Source organism: Chiloscyllium plagiosum, chromosome 10 (genome assembly GCF_004010195.1).
Source record: "Chiloscyllium plagiosum isolate BGI_BamShark_2017 chromosome 10, ASM401019v2, whole genome shotgun sequence".
Lineage (NCBI taxonomy): Eukaryota > Metazoa > Chordata > Chondrichthyes > Orectolobiformes > Hemiscylliidae > Chiloscyllium > Chiloscyllium plagiosum.
The window spans coordinates 29177638-29200026 of NC_057719.1; the positions used below are offsets into that span (position 1 = coordinate 29177638).

At 42.5% G+C, this 22389-nt stretch overlaps 1 protein-coding gene across 2 annotated transcripts in view; it reads left to right on the top strand.

Moving 5' to 3' along the window:
* Positions 1 to 22389, top strand: part of LOC122553468 (protein SIX6OS1-like) — a 168985-nt gene that overhangs the window by 82144 nt on the left and 64452 nt on the right. Inside the window, exon 4 of one of the 2 annotated variants that reach the window (XM_043697256.1) lies at positions 10443 to 10591. The exons of the other annotated variant lie outside the window; for it this stretch is intronic. The gene's annotated coding sequence lies outside the window, so the exon portion shown is untranslated. The remainder of the gene's footprint in view (positions 1 to 10442; positions 10592 to 22389) is intronic. 2 annotated transcript variants of the gene reach the window in all.

The following is a 22389-nucleotide window of genomic DNA, read 5'->3' on the forward strand; positions in this document are numbered from 1 at the left end:
AGTAATCTAATCTTACTGACCAGTCATGTCAAACACAAACGTTCCTTAACAGAAGGCAGAGGGGGTAATAGAGAGGACTGCCATTAGGGTGGTAATCTCACGGCAGGTAGAAGAAAAAGGTAGATGGGTTACAATCAGGGATGGAAAGGGAACAGGCAAACAGTATAGGGATCACCTGTGGCCTTTCCCCTCAATAATAAGTACACCATTTTTGATACTGTTGGGGAGGTCAATCTATCAGGGGAAAGCCATAGTGGCCAGGTCTCTGGCACTGAGCCTGGCTCTGTGGCTCAGAAGGGAAGGGGAGAAGAATTGAAAAGCGCTAATAGTAGGAGACTCAACAGTTAGAGGAAGGGACAGGAGATTCTGTGGTCGCAAACGGGACTCCTGGAAGGTATGTTGCCGCCCAGGTGCCAGGGTCCAGGATGTCTCTGATCGAGTCTACAAGATTCTGAAGGAGGGGGGGGAGGGGGGGGGGCATGGGAGGTTGTGGTGAAGTTGTAGCGCACATTGGCACCAATGACATAGCTAGGAAAAGGGATGAGGATCTATAAAGTGATTTCAGGTTGGAAGCTAAAAAAGCAGGACAAGCAGAGTAGTAATCTCAGGATTACTATTGGTGCCACATGCTAGTGAGGTGAGGAACAAGGAGCGAGTGCCACTAAACACATGGCTATAGTGCTGTTGCAGGATGGAGGGCTTCAGATATGTGAATCATTGGGGTACCTTCTGGGGAAGCTGGGACCTGTACATAAAGGAAGGGTCACACTAAAATGGAGAGGCACCAATGTCCTGGGCGAGAATTTTGATGGAACACTTCGTAAAGGGTTAAACTAGCTTGGCAGGGGGATGGGATCCAGACCTACAAATCAGAGAAGAGGGTAGTTGTTGAACAGGCAGAAATAGAATTCAGAGAGTCTGTCAGGAAGGATCCACAGTTGATAGGCAAAGGGATAGGTTAAAGTGTGTCTGTTTCAATGCAAGAAGTGTCAGGAATAAGAGTAATGAACTTAGAGCATGGATCAATACTTGGAACTACAATGTTGTAGCCATTATGGAAATATGGATTTTACAGGGGCAGGAATGGTTGCTGGATGTTCCAGGGTTTAAATCTTTTAAAAAGAATGGGGGGGGGAGGTGGGGAGGTAAAAGAGGAGGGAGCATAGCATTGTTAATTAGACAGTGCATTACAGCTGCAGAAAAGGAGGTTGTTGAGGAGGGTTTTCTCAACTAAATCAGTATGGGTGGAAGTCAGTAACAGGAAAGGTTCAGTCACTTTATTGGGTGTTTTCTATTGACCCTCCAATAGTAGGACAGAGATGGAAGAACAGATTAGACAATAGATCTCTGAATGGTGCAGATGTAACAGAGTTGTTGTTATGGGTGACTTCAACTTCCCTAATATTGATTGGGAGCTCCTTAATGCAGATGGCCTGGATGGAGCCGATTTTGTTAGGTGTGGCCAGGAAGGATACCTAACTCAATATGTAGATGGGCTGACTAGAGTGGAGGTGATATTGGATTTGGTGCTATGCAATGAGCCAGGCCAGGTGTCAGATCTCTCATGGGAGATCATTTTGGTGAAAGTGACCACAACTGCCTCACCTTTACCATAGCTATAGAGAGGGATAGGAACAGTCAGTATGGGAAGGTACTTAACTGAGGGAGGGGATAGTATATTACTATTAGACAGGAGCTGTGGAGTATAAATTGGGAACAGTTATTCTACGAAAAATACACAACAGAGATGTGGAGGCTCTTTATGGAGCACTTGTTGCGAGTGTTGGATAACTGTCCCACTGAGACAGGCAAGGAGTGGTAAGGTGAAGCAGCCTTGTATGACAAGAGAAGAGGAGCTTCTCATCAAGAGGAAGAAGGAAACTTACTTAAGGTTGTGGAAGCAAAGATCTGGCACAGCTTTAGAAGATTACAAGGTGGCTAGGAAAGATCTAAAAATGGACTGAGTAGAGCCAGGAGTGGTCACAAGAAAGCCTTGGCAGAAAGGATTAGGGAAAACCCAAAGATGTTCTACACTCAGGTGAGGAACAAGAGAATGATCAGAGCGAGGGTAGGACCAATCAGAGATAATGGAGGGAACTTGTGCCAGGAGTCTGAATAGGAGGTCCTAAATGTGTTTTTTGCTTCAGTATTCAATAGATAGTGCGAATACCATGAACCAGGTTCATAGGCTTACACTTTATTAATATCAATCTGTTTATGTGCTGGAAATTCTGGGAAGCATCAAGATAGATAAGTCCCCACAACCAGACCAGATATAGAGCTGAAAATGTGTTGCTGGAAAAGCGCAGCAGGTCAGGCAGCATCCAGGGAACAGGAGAATTGACATTTCGGGCATAAGCCCTTCTTCAGGAATGAGGAAAGTTTGTCCAGCAGGCTAAGATAAAAGGTAGGGAGGAGGGACTTGGGGGAGGGGCGTCAGAAATGTGATAGGTGGAAAGAGGTCAAGGTGAGGGTGATAGGTCAGACTGGGGTGGGGGCGGAGAGGTCGGGAAGAAGATTGCAGGTTAGGAAGGCGGTGCTGAATTTGATGGATTTGACTGAGACAGGCTGGGGGGAGGGGAAATGAGGAAGCTGGTGAAATCCGAGTTCATCCCTTGTGGTTGGAGGGTTCCTAGCTGGAAGATGAGGCGTTCTTCCTCCAACCGTCGTTTCGCTGTGGTCTGACGATGGAGGAGTCCAAAGACCTGCATATCCTTGGTGGAGTGGGAGGGGGAATTGTAATGTTGAGCTACAGGGTGGTTGGGTTGGTTGGTCCGGGTGTCCCATAGGTGTTCTCTGAAACGCTCCGCAAGTAGGCGGTCTGTCTCCCCAATATAGAGGAGGCCACATCGGGTGCAGAGGATGCAATAGATGATGTGTGTGGAGGTGCAGGTGAATCTGTGGCGGATATGGAAGTTTCCTTTGGGGCCTTGGGGGGAGGTGAGGGGGGAGGTGTGGGCGCAAGTCTTGCACCTCCTGCGGTTGCAGGGGAAGGTGCCGGGAGTGGAGGTTGGGTTGGTGGGGGGTGTGGATCTGACGAGGGAGTCACGGAGGGAGTGGTCTTTACGGAAAGCTGATAGGGGAGGGGTGGGAAATATATCCTTGGTGGTGGGGTCCGTTTGGAGGTGCAAGACTTGTGCCCACACCTCCCCCCTCACCTCCCTCCAAGGCCCCAAAGGAAACTTCCATATCCGCCACAGATTCACCTGTACCTCCACACATATCATCTATTGCATCCTTTGCACCCGATGTGGCCTCCTCTATATTGGGGAGGCAGGCCGGCTACTTGCGGAGCGTTTCAGAGAACACCTCTGGGACACCTGGACCAACCAACCCAACCACCCTGTAGCTCAACATTTCAATTCCCCCTATCACTCCACCAAGGATATGCAGGTCTTTGGATTCCTCCATCGTCAGACCACAGCGAAACGATGGTTGGAGGAAGAACGCCTCATCTTCCGGCTAGGATCCCTCCAACCACAAGGGATGAACTCGGGTTTCACCAGTTTCCTCATTTCCCCTCCCCCCACCTTGTCTCAGTCAAATCCATCGAATTCAGCACCGCCTTCCTAACCTGCAATCTTCTTCCCGACCTCTCCGCCCCCACCCCAGTCTGACCTATCACCCTCACCTTGACTTCTTTCCACCTATCACATTTCCGACGCCCCTCCCCCAAGTCCCTCCTCTCTACCTTTTATCTTAGCCTGCTGGACAAACTTTCCTCATTCCTGAAGAAGGGCTTATGCCCGAAACGTCAATTCTCCTGTTCCCTGGATGCTGCCTGACCTGCTGCGCTTTTCCAGCAACACATTTTCAGCTCTGATCTCCAGCATCTGCAGACCTCACTTTCTCCAGACCAGATATATCCAAGGTTACTTTGGGAAGCGAGGAATGAGATTGCTGCACCTCTGGTGATGATCTTTGCATCCTCACTCTCCATGGGTGTAGTCCTGGATGATTGGAGGGAGGCGAATGTTTTTCCTCTGTTGAAGAAAGGGAATAGGGAAGTCCCTGGGAATTACAGGCCAATCAGTCTTACATCTGCAGCAAGCAAGTTACTGGAGAGGATTCCAAGAGATAGGATTGATAGCTATTTGGAAAAACATAGTTTGATTAAAGATAGTTAACATGGCTTTGTGAGATGCAGGTCATGCCTCACAAGTCTTATTGAGTTCTTTAAGGATGTGACGAGACAAGTTTACAAAGGTCGAGCAGTGGATGTGGTGTATATTGATTTCATTAAGGCATTTGATAAGGTTCCCCATGGTAGGGTCATTCAGAAAGTTAGGAGGTATGGGATACAGCTGTCTGGATGCAGAATTTAGCTGTCTGGATGCAGAATTGGCTGGCCGAAAGAAGACAGCAAGTGGTAGTGGATGGAAAGTATTCTACCTGGAGGTCAGAGTCCTGCAGGGATCTGTTCCTGGGCCTGTGTTGTTTGTAGTTTTTATAAATGATTTGGATGAAGAAGTGGAAGTGTGTGTTAGTAAGTTTGCCAATGACATAAAGGTCAGTGGTGTTGTAGATAGTGTTGAAGGCTGTTATAGGCTACAACAAGACAGTGACAGGATGCAGAGCTGGGCTGAGAAGTTGTAGATGGTGTTCAACCTGGATAAATACAGAGTGATTCATTTTGGAAGATCGAATTTGAATGCTAAATACTCGGTTAAAGACAGGATTCTTGGCAATGATGAGTAACAGCGGCATCTTTGGGTCCACGTACATAGATCCATCAAAGTTCTCACCAAAGTTGATCGGGTTGTTAAGAAGGTGTATGGTGCTTTGCTTTCATTAACGGGTGATTGAGTTTAAGAGCTGAGAAGTTTTGCTGCAGCTGTATAAAACCCTGGTTAGACTACACTTGGAATATTGGGTCCAGTTCTGGTCACCTCCTTATAGGAAGGATGTAGATGCTTTTAGAGAGGGAGCAGAGGAGATTTACCAGGATGTTTCCTGGATAGGAGAGCATGTCTTATGAAGAGAGATTGAGTGAATTAGGGCTTTTCACACTGGAGAGACGAAGGAAGGGAGGTGACTTGATAGAGGTGCACAAGGTAATGAAATGGATAAATAGAGTAGATAGCCAGAGACTTTTCCTCATGGCAGAAATGGCTGTCATGAAGAGTCATATTTATAAGGTGGTTGGAGGAAGGTATGGGGAGATGTCAGAAGTAGGTTCTTTATGCAGAGAGTGGTGGATGCGTGGAATGCACTGCTAGTGGTGGTCATAGAGTCAGAGACATTACAGACATTTAAGCAACTGCTGGACAAGCACATGGAGGCAGTAAATTGAGAGGTGTATAGGTAAGGTTGATCTTAGATTAAGAAAAATGCTCGGCACAACATTGTGGGCCAAATGGCCTGTACTGTGCTGCACTGTTTTATGTTTTATGTTCTAAATCCGAGCTGACTATCATGATGAATTTGTGTCTCTGCAAGTGCAATTATATTCTACCCATATTTCTAATAACATCCTCACCACAGAAGTTAGACTGACTGGCCTATCATTCTCTGGTCCATGTCTTCCCATTTTTAATAACAGGACAATATTAGCAGTCCTCTGATTTGAAAATGACTGCCATAGCTCTTGCCTTCCTCAGCAGCCTGGCTTACATCATATCCAAGCCAGTATATTTTTCCACTTTTAAGGCTCATAAATATGCCTGTACCTCCCTTCCCTCTTTATTAATTTATTCTGTTGTTTCACAATCTTTCACCTTGATACCTGTACCTGAGTCAACCTTTTCCATTGTGAAGACTGACACAAAGTATTCTTTAAGGACGGTGCCCACATCTTCTCGATTCACATGCAGATTACTTTTGTCCTAATTTCCCTAATTACTCTCTTGCTGTTTTTTTATTTCAAAAACTCTTTAAAGATTTTCCTTTATTGTACCTAGTTGAAACTTTATTGCTGAAACAGCACAGCAGGTCAGGCAGTCCCTGGATGCTGCCTGACCTGCTGTGCTGTTTCAGCAATAAAGTTTCAACTTTGATCTCCAGCATCTGCAGACTCACTTTCTCCTTTATTGTACCTACCAAGGCTTTCTGATTCTCTCAGTTTTCCTGACTTATTTTCTAAGTTCCATCCTCCCCCAACCCGTGGCAGCTTTTATACTGCTCTGGGGACTCTGTGCCATGTTGAATCCTTGTTACCTACTATAAGTTTCTTTTTTCTTAATCCTGATTTATGTGTTCTGCAAATTTACCTCTTAGTTATATGCCATCCTGGGTTGAAACTGTATTACCATTCTAATGCTCTGTTCGTCCCAACACTCTAAGGACAAAAGGGATTAAAGAAGGAAGGTCACCACCCCCAGCTCCAGGGCAAATGGGAATGGACAATAAATACGGGTTTTACTTCATCTAATTGGAAGTGAAAAAGTGCATCTAGATCTGGACAATATCTAGGCTTGGGCTGACAAGTGGCAAGTAACTTTCACAGAACACAAATGAAAAAGGCAGTTCCAGTCTCCAATACAAACAATCTCACCACCATCACTGAGTCCCCCACTATCAACATTCTTGGGTTACCATTTAACAGAAATTCAATTGGACTCACCACATCAACACAATGGCTACAAGAGCAGGTCAGAGGCTAAGAATACTGCAGTGTATAACTCAGTTCCTGACTCCCCAAAACCTGCCCTTCATCTACAAGGCATAAGTCAGGAGTATGATGGAATACCCCTCACTTGCCTGGATGGTTATAGCTCCAACAACACTCAAGGAGCTTGACACCATCCAGGTTAAAGCAGCCTGCTTGATAGGCACCACATCTACAAACACCCATTCCTTCCACCACTGTTGTCCAGTAGCAGCAGTGTATACTATCTACAAAATACAGTCAAAAATTCATCAAAGATCCTTAGAGAACATCTTCCAAACCCATAACCACTTCCATCTAGAAGGACAAGTCAGCAGATACATGGGAACACCTCCACCTGCAACTTTCTCCTACTGGCCATTCACCATTCTGATTTGGAAATCTATCATTGTTCTTTCATTGTTACTGTGTCAAAATTCTGGAATTGCCTATCTAAAGGGCATTGTGAATCAACCTACAACACATGGACTGCAGCATTTCAAGAAGGCTACCTTCAAAGATTCAATAAGTCTTGTGAGGCATAACCTGCCCCTGTAAAAGCCATGCTGACTGTCTCTAATCAAACTATGCTTTTTCAAATAATTATAAATCCTGTCTCTCATTAACCTCTCCAATAGTTTGCCCACCACCGACGTAAGACTGCTCTATAATTCCCAGGGTTATTCCTATTCCTTTTCTTGAACGAGGGAATAACATATATCACCCTCCATCATCTGGTACTACTCCAGTGGACAGTGAGAATGCAAAGATCATCGCCAAAGGTGCAGCAAATCTTTCCTCGCTTCCCTTAGTAACCTTGGGCATATCCAATCTGGCCCAGGGGACTTATCTATTCTCATGTATTTCAAAATTTCCAGCACATCTGCCTTCTTAACATCAATCTGTTCAAGCATATCAGCCTGTGTCACGCTGTCCTCATGAACGACAAGGTCCCTCTCACTTGTGAATACTAAAGCAAAATATTCATTATGGACCTCCCCTAATTCCTCTGACTCCAGGCACAAGTTTCCTCCACTATTCCTGATCAGCTGTACCCTCACTCTGGCCATCCTCTTGTGCTGTACATAGGTTTTCCTTGAACCTATCCATCAAAGCTTGTTTATTCCCTCTTCTAGCTCTCCTACGTCCCTTCTTCAGTTCCTTCCTGGTTACCTTGTAACCCTCTAGAGTCTTGTCTGATCCTAGCTTCCTCAACCTTAAGTAAGCTTCCTTCTTCCTCTTGACTAGATGTTCCATATTTCTTGTCATCCAAGGTTCCTTCACCTTATCGTCCTTTCCTTGCCTCAGTGGGACAAACCTATCCAGCACTCACAGCAAGTGCTCCCTAATCAACCTCCACATTTCTGTCATGCATTTCCCTGTGAATATCTGTTCCTAATTTATGCTCCACAGTTCCTGCCTAATAGCATTGTAATCCCCCCCCCCCCCCCCATTACATACTTTCCCATACCATCAGCTCCTATCCCTCTCCATAAAGGTCAGGGAGTTGTGATCACTATCACCTGAAATGGTCTCCTACTGAGAGATCTGACACCTGACCTGGTTCATTGCCAAGCACCAAATCCAATATAGCATTCCCTGTAGTCGGCCTATGAAAAATGTGTTGCTGGAAAAGCGCAGCAGGTCAGGCAGCATCCAAGGAGCAGGAGAATCAACGTTTCGGGCATAAGCCCTTCTTCATTGAGTCAGGATACACTTGACAAAACCTCCATCCAAACTATATGCACTAAGGAGGTTCCAATCAATATTAGGGAAATTGAAGTCACCCATAACAACAATGCTGTTACTTCTGCAAATTTTCAAAACCTACCTCCCAATCTGCTCCTCCATGTCTCTGTTGCTATTGGGAGGTCTATAGAAAACTCCCAATAAAGTGACTGCACCTTCCTTGTTTCTGACTTCCACCCATAATGACTCAGTAGACAAACACTCTTTGATGACCTCCCTTTCTGCAGCTATTATACTATCCCTGATTAGCAATGTCACTCCCCCACCTCTTTTACCTTCTTCCCTATTCCTTTTGAAATATCTAAAGCCCAGAACATCTAACAACCATTCCTGCCCCTATGATATCCAAGCCTCCGTAATGGCCACAACATCGTAGCTCCAAGTACTGATCCATGCTCTAAGTTCATCACCCTTGTTCCTGACCCCTCTTGCATTAAAATAGACACACTTCAACCCATCATACTGACTGCAACTTTGCCCTATCAACTGTCTCTCCTTCATCACAGACTCTCTGCACACTGTATATGCCTGTTTACCAATCTGGTTCTCATCCTCCAGCCAATCTCAGTTTAAACCCTCCCGAAGAGCTCTAGCAAATCTCCTACCCAGGATATTGGTACCCCTCCAGTTTATATGTCCCAGAAAGTATTCTAATGAGCCACATATCTGAAACCCTCCCTCCTACACCAGTTCTGCAGCCACATGTTCAGCTGCAATCAGTCTCTGTTCCTAGCCTCACTAGCCATGGTAACGGTAGCAATCCTGAGATTTCTACTCTGCTCGTCCTGCCTTTTAGCTTCCAACCTAACTCCCTAATTCACTTTTCAGGTCCTCATCCCTTTTCTTAGCTATGCCATTGGTACTGATGTATCCCACAACTTCTGGCTACTCACCCTCCCCCTTAAGAATCCTGTGGACTCAATCCAAGACATCCCTGACCGTGGCACTCGGGAGGCAACATAACATCCAGGAATCTTGTTCGCGAACACACAATTTCCTGCCTGTTCCTCTAACCATTGAATCTCCTATCACTATCACTCTTCTATTCTCCCCCATTCCCTTCTGAGCCACAGAGCCAGGCTCAGTGCCAGAGACCTGGCCGCTGTGGCTTTCCCTGTTATATTAGAAAGAATCTTGGTTGATGAAATTTGACTATGTTAGCAGTGGAAACTATGACTTGATTGGTGATTTTTCAGTTTCTGATTTCCTTTCTACTAATGCTCATGAAATGAGTTCAAATGCTTCTTCTCACTGTCACCTTTACTTGTTTACTTTTAAACATCTTGGCAATATTTTCCATGCTATTTTACATTGTTAGCGTAGTCCAAATTCATCCACTTTATCACAACTCTCGGAATGTTTGTGTTAAACCAATTGGCATCCTCTGTCCCAAAGCTACCTCAAATGTTATGTGCTGTTATTTTTGATAATATGTTGTGCCAAGCCTTAGCCAGTGTTTTCTGAACAAAATTGGTAGACATTTTACTATTCCCCATGCTTGTGACCTCAAATGATTCAACAAAATTAGTCAGATATGACCTACCCTTCTTCATGAATCCATGTTGACACAAATTAACTGAAGCTGTCTAAATGCTCTGTTTCTGATGATGTCTCCCAAATAAGTCCCATATACAACACGTACCATGAAGGTCCTACCTTCGCAATCTTTCCCGTTGTCTGTGGCATGGTGGCTATAGTGAAGTCAGCCAGTAGACCTCATAGAGTATGAGTTTCCTGATTGGGACTGTTAATCTGGTCCAATCAACGAGCCCTGGCTGACAGATATAAAGAGAAGTGTTGCGGTAGTATGGGGGTAAAATAAAAGATGAGCAAGAGTGTCAGAAGTTCTGGTCACTTTGACAAATAACAAAAAAAAAAGAAGTGTTAGATATTCTGACATCCAGAGCTGGCTCTGCGAGAGCTGGACCAGTGTCAAGGCCTTTCCACATGTAAATAAAGGTGATTTGGTGATGGGATACCAGCCTCTGTGGAGTTATTTTACTGACCCTCAGGTTAATTCACCATGAGTTTCCTTTCTCTAATAAGATAATGGTGACTTTACCTAGTAGTTAAGTCTAATGTAACTGCATACAAAATCTGTTTGCAGCAATGAACAGCATGAATACCAGATTATTATGAATACTGCACCGAGTACTGAACAAACACAGTCTCAGAGACATGGAATAGTTATTCAGAGATCAATACGAACTTTGAAACCATTCAAACTTGTAAGACAGCAGTCACAGACAGAAGCAGGTATGCTTTTCACTTATGTGAAGTTATATTTAGTAAGTGTCTTCTGTGTTTTTTCTTTTTTATCAATTTTAGAATTTTATCTTTTGCTGTTTTAAGATTAGTTTTGAAAGCTAAGTTAGGCACTTATGTAGCAGATGGATCAATGTATTTGTTGAGAATAATTTCTGAGATGATAGTTAAGATGATGCTTTTCCACACTTAGGGAAGTACTAAACTTTTTCCTGAGTTATAATTGGTTTTTTTGATCTTTGTATCCAGCAACATCCTGTGACATTGCAAAAGAAATCAACATAATATATTGCCTTCAGATGAAGGGGGTGAATTACTGGCATTAGGGGATCCATTAGACTAGGATACAGATCTGTATTTCAGGCCCATTGCAAAATTAAGCACAAACTTCCACAGGAGACTTTTGGAATCCCAAAAGCAATGGTATATACAGCTAATAAATACTATTTTTGCAATCCTTTAAGTTTCCACTAATCTTTCATTTTTCCTTTGCATGACTTTTGTAGACCTTAATCTTTGCAGATTAAATGTTAGTCTTGGATATGTGGTTGCATTCTTGCCTATTGCATGTTCAGTTTTTCCTTCTGGCTTTAACACATAATCTCAGCTGACATTTAAGTGTTACATTGAGGGTATGTTCCGTTGTCAAAGGTATTATCTTTCACATAAGATCAATGGGAGTCAGGACACCTTTTCACTCCTGGAAGCCTCAGTCTCAATTCTGTATTTGCCATGTAAGTATTCCAGCTTCAATCACAGTAGATATGGAAGCAATCCCTAGAACCCAGTTTGGATCAGAATCACACTGTTTTTGAGGTATTGAGTTTATTGGAGGATATTCGCCATGAAGCCTAGTAAGTTCTCTTGTCCAATCTTATACATCTTCATTTAGTGCTGACTCAGCAGATATCCCAAAATTCACCAGCATCCCTGTACCCACATCATCTTTAAAAGTCCATTGTGCACCTGGACAAAAAATCTGTTATTTTGCCAGATGGGTGATGGAAATTTGCTGTGCTAGTGGTGCAGAGTGCCATCAGCTGCACACATATGGCTCTGCAAATTCCACAAATTAAAGCAGAGAAATACTCCAATTACAAGGGCTACCACTCCATGAATGTGCAGTTGAGATATGTCTGTGCCCAGAATATAGAAGCCTGTTTAGCAGCCACAATGCTTTTGTCCTATGTCAGTCAGTTTACTCAGCAATAATTTATCCACCATAGTGAACCAAAGGATTGCTACTTGCTAATGAGCTTACCTACTACAAACTTACCTGATGACTCTTACCCACCACCCAAACATGCATGAATGATTTTCCACAATCAGCTCCATGCTACCAGCAGGAATGTCATGGCACAAATTATTAGCATACTGAAACACAGGGCTAATATCAAGATGATGGTGGGGGATTAGGAGAACTCACCAGTACTTAACTGGAATGTGTCTCAAATTTGTGATGATTTACTGCATGCTGCAGAATGTTACCCCCATGAGGGGACACCCTTTGTTACCAGGCTTACAGAAAGCACTTCAAGGAAATATCCAGGATCCTTAAATCCAAAAAGGCTAATTGTAAATGACTACTCAAACTCTGGTTCTTTTGAAATTGCAACCTCCAATCATTGTTTCACAATTTCCCACTTTTCAATCCTTCAGCTCCTGCATCTTCACATCTTCTTGGTCATACTCCTAAACTAAAAGACAATGAAAAGAGTAACATATACAGAAACGTCTGGATAGCAAACCTACAGCTCAGCGAGCAAACCTACACCCTAAACCTCAACCTGAGCTACAAACCTTCACAAATCTTGCAAAAACCTATGGGCACAATACGCTACAACTTGCCTGAAGATGGGAAAGGAATGCCATCCGAGAGAGTTCCACCCGCGAACAACTGTACTTCCTGCATGAATGTTTAAGAAAACAGGTATGCCAAAATGTTTCCAATATAAGCCGCCGATAAAAACACCTCAAGCCAGAAATTTAACAGAACAAAACGGCCGCAGAATGCTCCGAGAACTAATCAATGATGCCCACCACAGACTCTGAAAATACAACCGGGAAATTGCGCGGCAAAAACTGTTATTCAAACAGGCAACAAATCAAGAATGGACAGATGCGGTAGAACGAGCCATAAACACCAAACCACGACAAACACAGCTAAAGAAAAATCGGGACCTGAAGACAAAACTTGACAAACTCACTAACAAAAACAAAACAGATAACACAGGGGCATGGATAAAGAATTTATCAGACCGGACCCTATCAGACACAGAAAAAGCAGTACTAGTAAAAGGATTAAATTTCAATTACCAAGATGCTGACAAGAAGGATTTCCTAGCGGCATTAGAAACCACATTGAAGGACAACAATCTCACGGAAGAAACATAACAAACTATCAGACAGACAGTTGCACCTACTCTGAGCCAAAAGAGGGAAGGAAACAAACTGAACACATAAGAAATGAAAGTCCTAGAAAATCTCAAAAAAGACAAAAACATCATTATATTACCTGCAGACAAAGGTCGGCTCACAGTCATCCTGAACAGAAGGGACTACATAGAGAAAGCCAATGCACTACTCGCAGATACCAACACCTACCAAAAGGTGGCTCTAGACCCGACCCCACAACTAGGAAACAAAATTACATATCTCCTAAGAAAATTACACAATTCTGGAAAATTAAACAAGACAGAATTCCAGAAAATGAAACCCGACGGGACCAACACCCCACGATTCTACGGACTACCAAAAATCCATAAACCAGAAGCCCCCCTCAGACCTATAGTCTCACTACCCGGAACACCAACTTATAGACTGGCCAAAGAACTACATGCAAGACTGAAATACCTAGTAGAAGAGTCACAGCACTCCATCCACTCCACCCAAGAATTCCTAAAAATCATCAAAAACACCAAAGTTGAGGAAGACGAAGCAATGATCTCATTCGACGTAACAGCACTGTTCACCTGCATCAACATCGACCGAGCAAAGGAAACACTCATCACACTTTTAGAAGAGACCATCACACACACACCAACTACCATCAATCACATTACCAATGAAAACATCATGAAGCTAGTGGACCTGTGCCTCACCACCCACTTCACTTTCAACAACATAGTCTACAAACAAACCAACGGCACACCCATGGGATCTCCGCTATCAGGATTCATAGCAGAAGCGGTAATGCGAAGACTAGAACAAACAGCCCTACCAATCATCAAACCAAAAATCTGAGTTCGCTACGCAGATGACACCTTTGTCATCACAAAACGAAACAAGATAGAAGAGACATTTAACATCATCAACAACATCCTCACAGGCATAAAGTTCACCAAGGATGAAGAAACCAACAACAAACTTGCATTTCTGGATGCCACAGTAGAAAGAAAGGACAAGGGAGAATTACAAACCTGCGTATACAGAAAACCGACAAACACTGACCAAATACTCAACTACACCAGCAACCATCCCAACACACACAAACGAAGCTGTATCAGAACACTACTCCAACGAGCCACCCACACTGCAGCACAGACAAACTTTGAAAAACAGAGGAGAACCACCTATACGACGTATTCAAGAAGAACGGATACTCAAAAAACACAGTCCACAGATTCCTCAAGAACAAACCACGACAAGCAGACCAAACACAGCCAGAAACTTTAACCACCTTACCATACATCAAAGAAGTTTCAGAAATGACAGCCAGACTACTAAGACCCCTCAGAATCCTAGTAGCACACAAACCCACCAACACTCCCAAACAAAAACTAACAAACTTAAAAGACTCAGTACAACCCATGGACATAACCAACGTCATCTACAAAATTCCATGCAAGGACTGCCACAAACACTATGTAGGACAAACAGGAAGAAAGTTAGCTACCAGGATACACGAACACAGCTAGCCACAAAAAGACACAACCCTCTCTCCCTCGTAGCCCTACACACGGATGAAAAAAACCACCATTCCGACTGGGACAACATATCTATCCTGGGACAGGCTAAACAAAGACATGCCAGAGAATTCCTAGAGGCCTGCTCATATATTAGCACTGAATATCAGGGTTAAATGGTAATATAGATGCAACATCAGTTATGCTGAGTCACCAAGCATGAGTGAGTTGCAACTGGCTATGGGTAAAGAATGAAATCCACTGTAGATCTCTGATGGGAAATTCCAATTTCTCCATTGTGTGTAAACCTGTTCATCTCTCTCAGAGAGACAGCATTCATTTTCCAATCAGGAAACATGCTACATCCCTTCAACCAAATAACCAAGATGATGTCACCAGTGCCACGATGGTTCAGCCTGAAGTAGAACTTCAAGCTCCAAATTGCTCGAGGGAATTTTACAAAGCCATTTGAAATCTCCCCCATGAAATACAGCCACCTTCCATCAGCTATACTAAACAAGTAGCACTGCATAAGTACACAGGGTCAGGCAAAAACATCTGCAAATAAGCACAGGGAAAACTATGAAAATGAATAGGTCAGTTTTATATTAATTATGGAAATTGTTGTATATGTTACTTTAGGGTGTAGGTTTGCTCGCTGAGCTGTAGGTTTGATATCCAGACGTTTCATTACCTGGCTAGGTAACATCATCAGTGGTAACCTCCAAGTGAAGCGAAGCTGTTGTCTCCTGCTTTCTATTTATATCTTTCTCCTGGATGGGGTTCCTGGGGTTTGTGGTGGTGTCATTTCCTGTTCGTTTTCTGAGGGGTTGATAGATGGCATCTAGATCTATGAGTTTGTTTATGGCGTTGTGGTTGGAGTGCCAGGCCTCTAGGAATTTAGGTGTTAATAGCAAGTGATAAAGGATTAAAGGAAGCATCGGGATCTATACAATGAAAAGAAATTGCATTGAAAGCTACCTAGAGGGTTCCTGCAAGATTGTCAGTGACAAACATAGAAGAATTATAAAAGCCAAGTTAATGAATTTTCAAGTATGGTAAATTGGGAATAGAAATGCATGCTAGCATTAAGAAACAGACATCATCAAAGGGCGAGCACAGCTTTTGGGTTTAATAGAAATATGGGAGAGACCAGGTATTCAACCAGTAAAACAGAATCAGTTCATATGAAAGTCTGATTGAAGAGTATGAGCATGAGTAAAAATTAAAGGGAGAAAAAATTAAGAGAAGAGCAGAGAAGCATAAGAAGTTACAAAGGATTTTGGAAATGAAAAGGATGGAAGATGAAATATAAGAAGCTAGAAATAGAGATGAAAGAGAGAGAGAGAGAGAAGGAAAAAGAATTTAGGTCTGAAGTGTCAGTTAAAACAAGAGAACTCAGAATTGGAGGAGGCCTCTTTTGAATATAATCCTAGCCATAATCTAAAATCCAGTAAATTTGTATAGACTTTACCACAATTTCAGAAAAGGACGAGGATATTTGTTTCATGCTTTGAGAAAAACTAATTGGCCAAAAGACCACTGGATGTTGTGCATGCAAGGCAAATCGATGAGTAGAAAATAGGAAATTTATGCTTCATTTTCAGAAGAAGCTTCGAGGGATTCTGATACTATAAAAAGAGCTATACCTGGTGCACATCAGCTATTGTCTGAGGCATGGTTTCAGAATTTAAGGAAAGTATCTGGGCAAACCTATCTTGAATTTGCATTGATTGAGCAAAATAATTTTGATTGATGGATAAATGCATTGGAATTTAAAATTGCATATTTAGTCCTTTAGAAGAATTTAAAAACTCACTCCTTTCTTTTGTAAAGTCTCATGTTGAAGATTGAAGGTTTACTACTGCTAGACAAGGAACAACAATGACTGATGATTGTAAGTTAATCCATAAAGCAAAACCTTTCTGCATTGTCCCCTTAAAGAAAGTGGGAGAATGAAAGGAAGGCAAGTGGACAGGTAAAGAGCAGATAGCTGGGAATGCCAAACTTGCTTTGGACGTCAAAAACAAAAGTATTAATGGTGGAGGTGAAAATTGTTGGCATCAGTGTTTCCATTGTAATAAAGTAGACACATTTATTCAGAATGCTGAAAGTTGCGATAGGAACCAATGGGACTTACCGGGTAAAAATTAGTCTGAAAAGGGAACTCAAAGAAAATTCCGTGGATTAATCTACACCTATAAACTTGAATGTAAGTACTACTGTGAGTGCAGAAGAAGTCAATGGGATTGATGAGAAATACTACGTACTTTGTCTAAAGGGAAATAATGTTTTTTTCTACAAATAATGCATCCAAGGCAATTTTAAGGGACATAGGGGCTAATCAAGTTCTTTTGCCAAAAGAAATTTAGTTTTCCCTCCATAGAGTTCAGCGAAAACCAAAATGTTATTAAACAGAAGTAGCAAAAGTATCGCGGTTCCATTTTACAAAGTCCAATTGAGTGTTACTTGTTGGCTTGATCAGTGGTAGTCAGGGTAGTGAAGAAATTCCCATGGACAGAGTGATTTATTTCTCGGAAATAATTTAGCAGGAATGAAATTACAACTTTTTGTGTATAATCACAGAAAATCTGACTGAGGCTGAAGAGACAAAATAGCTACAAGAAGAAGTTCCAGATATTTTTCCAGCATGTATTGTGACTACCTCAATGGCAAAACAAAGACCATCTCCAGAGATCAATGAAATTCTACAAGCAGATGTTATGATAGCTCTCTTAAAAAATGGGAATAATTAATTAGAGAATTTTGGCATGACTTCTTTAATTGACGCGCAGAAAGCAGGATGAAAATCAAGTTGAGAACTAGCACAAGGCAGGAACATCAGATGTGATGGTTCCAGCCACTACTGGATCCATAAAATGGAGTACCTTTCTCTATAAATGGTTCAGAAAATACAGACATGTTTTGTCCAGACTGTTCACTGCTGTTTATGAGAATATGTATCACCTTGCTGCAAAAGTGAAAGAAGGGTGTCACTATGCTTAGCAAAATGTCTGGGTGATGTGCCCTTCATAGCTGAGTAGCTGGTTGGTATGTAGACAGTGTGAGAGCTGGAATTGAGTTGGCAGCATTCACAATTTAAGATGAAGTCCTTCAATGTTAGATCTGAATCCTGATTGCTGATGTGTGAGTGCTGGGAATCTTGTGAATTGAGTAATGTGATAGTGTGGTAATTTAAGGTGAAGTGATTTATGAAGGGGAAATCATGCTTGACTAATCTTCTTGAATTTTTTGAGGATGTAACTATGAAGTTAGACGAGGGAAATCCAGTAGATGTAGTGTACCTGGACTTTCAGAAAGCTTTTGATAAAGTCCCACACAGGAGGTTAGTGAGTAAAATTAGGATGCATGGTATTGGGGGCAAAGTACTAGATTGGATTGAAAATTGGTTGGCTAATAGGAAGCAAAGGGTAGTCATAAACGGCTCCATTTCGGAATGGCAGGCAGTGACCAGTGGAGGAGCAGAAGGGTCAACGTTTCGGGCATATGCTCTTCATCACAAACTTTCAGAGTCTTGCTCCTTCTTCAGGTAGTTAGTGAGACAGGATACATTGGACACAGAATTTATAAATAAAAGATCAAAGGGTCATACGCCTGATGCAAATGTATTGAACAAGCCTCGATGGCTATTGAGTCTTTAATCACTTCAAACGGGGATGCAGGCTTTAGTTGATGCATATGTAGACCCCGGAATTCCTTTCAAGTGACTGCCCCAAGATAACTTAAGGTTTTATCCGTATAAAAGAGGTAACATCTCAGGTCAGACAACGCATTTTAGGTGTGAGACCTTGTTTAGAGTCTGTCTGTGTCTGAACCTGGAGTTAGACTGGTTTTATTTCCAATGTAGGAATTTATAGAATGCCACATTGACTGACTGCCGACAGATTGTGGGCTTTTTGAACAAACTAGAATATATCTGGAAATACAAATTTGCAAATGCAAATTCACCCCATAGATTTGTGTGTGTGGGTCTGTGAGTGAGAGAGAGAGAGAGAGAGAGAGTATGAAATAGGGTCAGTGTGAGTGTGTGTTTGTGTGAGAGAATGTGTGTCTATGTGTCCGTGATGAGGAGAAACTTCTTCACCCAGAGAGTGGTGGCTATGTGGAATGCTCTGCCCCAGAGGGCAGTGGAGACCCACTCTCTGGATTCATTTAAGAAGGAGTTGGATAGAGCTCTCAAAGATAGTGGAATCAAGGGTTATGGAGATAAGGCAGGAACAGGATACTGATTAGGAATGATCAGCCATGATTATATTGAATGGCGGTGCAGGCTCGAAGGGCTGAATGGCCTACTCCTGCACCTATTGTCTATTGTCTATTGTCTAATTAGGTGATAAGGGGTCAGTTAACTCAGTTGGCTGGTTTGCAATAAAGAGTGATGCCAACAGTGCGGTTTCACTTCCCTGACAGTAGAGGTTACCATAGAAGTCCCAGTTCTCAACCTTGCCTGCTCTGAGGTGACCTTCAGGTTAAACAATTGTCATCGCACTTCTGTCTTTATCGCACCAGTCATCACTCTCTCTGATAAGAGGTCCTCTGGCTCTATGGCAGTTTTACTTTACTTCACTTAGTATGGGAGATGCTATTTGGAGACTCATTTCCTGACTTTGACCATCTGGGAGGTCACCAAACTTCCGAGATCTTTGAAGCCAAACTCCAGAATGTTTTCTTTCACCCAGCTGTGGAAACAGAGTACATCTTTTTAAACCCAAGGCCTCCACTGTTGCATCTGAAAACCCGGGACCCTTCTTCCTGATCATTTTTCTACTTTACCAGTCTTCTTTTGATCAAAACTTTCTGGAGAAGCTTTACCAACTGTTGAGCCTGTGTGCATCTCCTCTGTTACAAACTTGAATTGCTGCTGTATAATTGAATTGAACTGAATTTATTGTCATGTGCACTGAGACACAGTGAAAAGCTTTGTCTTGTGAGCAATACAGGCAGATCACATAGTTAAATTGCATAGATAAGTAAATGATAGGTAAACAGCGGCAAAAACTAGAACACAGGTACAGGCAAATGGTAAAAGCTTGTGAGTCCATTCAGTATTCTAACAACAGTAGGGAAGAAACAGTTTCAAAACCGGCTGGTGCATGTGTTCAGGCTTCTGAATCTTCTCATTGATGGGAGAGGTTGTAGTAAAGCATTGCCAGGGTGGGATGAATCTTTGAGAATGCTGGTGGCTTTTCCTTGACAGCGGGCCTGGTAGATGGATTCTGTAGGTGGGAGGTTGGCCTTTGTGATTGTCCAGGCTGAGTTCACCACTCTCTATAACTGTCTCCGATCTTGAATGATACATTCAGACAGAATGCTCTTGATAGCGCACTTTTAAAAGTTGGCAAGGGTATTTGCCGTCATGCCAAAATTTCTCAGCTGCCTGAGGAAGAAGAGACGTTGTTGGGCTTTTGTAACCAGTGTGTCCACATGAAGAATCCAAGAAAGCTTGTTGTTGATGACCACTCCTAGGAGCTTGACACTCTCCAATTGTTCCACTTCTGTGTTGTTAATGTGTAGAGGGGGCATGAGTAACACTCTGCTACAAGCCACTATATGCACTATTTAACCATTAGATAATTCAAGCAGTAGATCATATTTGTATCAAATTGTGTTTTCACATGCAGTAATTTCTGAAGATGAGGTAAGCATTCAAACTTTAACATCTAAGAGAGTGGCAACAGCAAGCAGAAGCATGGTCAATATCCAGTCAGAGATTAACTTAGTAGAAACAACTTTGCCTCTCTTCCTTATTTTTGGTAACCTATGACATCTCATGGGGCATTTCATTTTATTAACTTTGTGGAGATAAATACTATGATTTCTGGATTGGAAATGCAGACGTTCAAATTACAATAAAATAATGGGCGGCACAGTGGCACAGTGGTCAGCACTACTGCCTCACAGCGCCAGAGACCTGGGTTCAATTCCCGACTCAGGCGACCGACTGTGTGGAGTTTGCACGTTCTCCCTGTGTCTGCGTGGGTTTCCTCCGGGTGCTCCGGTTTCCTCCCACAGTCCAAAGATGTGCAGGTCAGGTGAATTGGCATGCAAAATTGCCCGTAGTGTTAGGTAAAGGGGTAAATGTAGGGGAATGGGTGGGTTACGCTTCGGTGGGTTGGTGTGGACTTGTTGGGCCGAAGGGCCTGTTTCCACACTGTAAGTAATCTAATGAACCTGGGGACTATTGATTACTGAGAAAAATAACCTTAGTAAATAATTTCAAATAACTAATTGACTTTTAAACTACATTTTGTGTCTCAGAAAGTGAAAAGCACAAGAGTCTGCAAGCAAATAATATTTTGGTTACACAACTTAACTTGGTACAAAAAGAATGTGAGGTAATATTAAAAATATGTGAAATTATTGCTTAAGTGGTATTGGCGGTGGATTAAGATAAGCTCACAGGTTCACTAGTTCTCTTCATTATAAGCTGTACTATGTACCATGAGTTTTATGTATTCCGAATTTGTCTTATAGTCATTCTGCAAATAAAACAAGCTACTTTAAACCTACAACCTTCAGATATAATTTTACAGAATTTTCAAAAATTTTACAGAGCAGACAATGGTATCTTCAAGCAATATTTTTGCTGTTTGGATTGTTTTGAAGGAATCCTGTAGTACTCAACCGAGCAAGTCTCAGGATTTAGAGTCATAGAGTCATAGAGATGTATAGCATGGAAACAGACCCTTCGGTCTAACTCATCCATGTGGACGAGGTATCCCAACCCAGTCTCGTCCCACCTGCCAGCACCCGGCCCATATCCCTCCAAACCCTTCCTATTCATAGACCCATCAGATGCCTTTTAAATGTTGCAATTGTACTAGCCTCCACCACTTCCTCTGGCAGCTCATTCCATACACGTACCACCCTCTCAGTGAAAAAGTTGCACCTTGGGTCTCTTCTATATCTTTCCCCTCTCATCTTAAACCTTAAATCTTAAAAGACTTGGTCTGTTTATCCTATCCATGCCCCTCATGATTTTATAAACCTCTATAAGGTTTATAAAATCAGAAACCTCAGTCTCTGATGCTCCAGGGAAAACAGCCCCAGCCTATTCTACCTTTTCCTATAGCTCAAATCCTCCAACCCTGGCAACATCCTTGTAAATCTTTTCTGAACCCTTTCAAGTTTCACGACATCATTCTGATAGGAAGGAGACCAGAATTGCATGCAATGTTCCAAACGTGGCCTAACCGATGTCCTGTACGCCGCAACATGACCATACAACTCCTGTACTCAATACTCTGTCCAATAAAGGAGAGCATACCAAACGCCTTTTCTCCACTTACAAGGAGCTATGAACCTACACTCCAAGAACTCTTTCTTCAGCAACACTCCCTAGGACCTTATCATTAAGTGTATAAGTCCTGCTCAGATTTACTTTCCCAAAATGCAGCACCTCGCATTTATCTAAATTAAACTCCATCTGCCACTTCTCAGCCCATTGACTCGTCTGATCAAGATCCCGTTGTAATCTGCGGTAGTGCACAACCTTGTCATCATGAGGGAATGCATCATGAGGAAATAACCCTTGCCATCAAATGTCAGGATAGAGAAGCACGAGAGGAAGGCAGAAAAGGAAGGGAGGCGGGGCACAAAATCAGTTTTTCTTTTTAGAGGACCTAAGGATTTCTCAAGGGCTAGTTTTTAATTTTCAATGGGCACTTTATTGTTTTAACTTTAATAAAGTATTGTAGTCATAGAATCCTTACAGTGTGGCAAGAACTTATTCAGTCCATTTGAGTCTGCACCGACCTTTCTGAAAAGCATTTCACCCAGGTCTATCCCCGATCCTATTCCTGTAAACCTGCACTTACCATGGCTGATCCACCTAAACTACACATCCCTGGATATTACCAGACA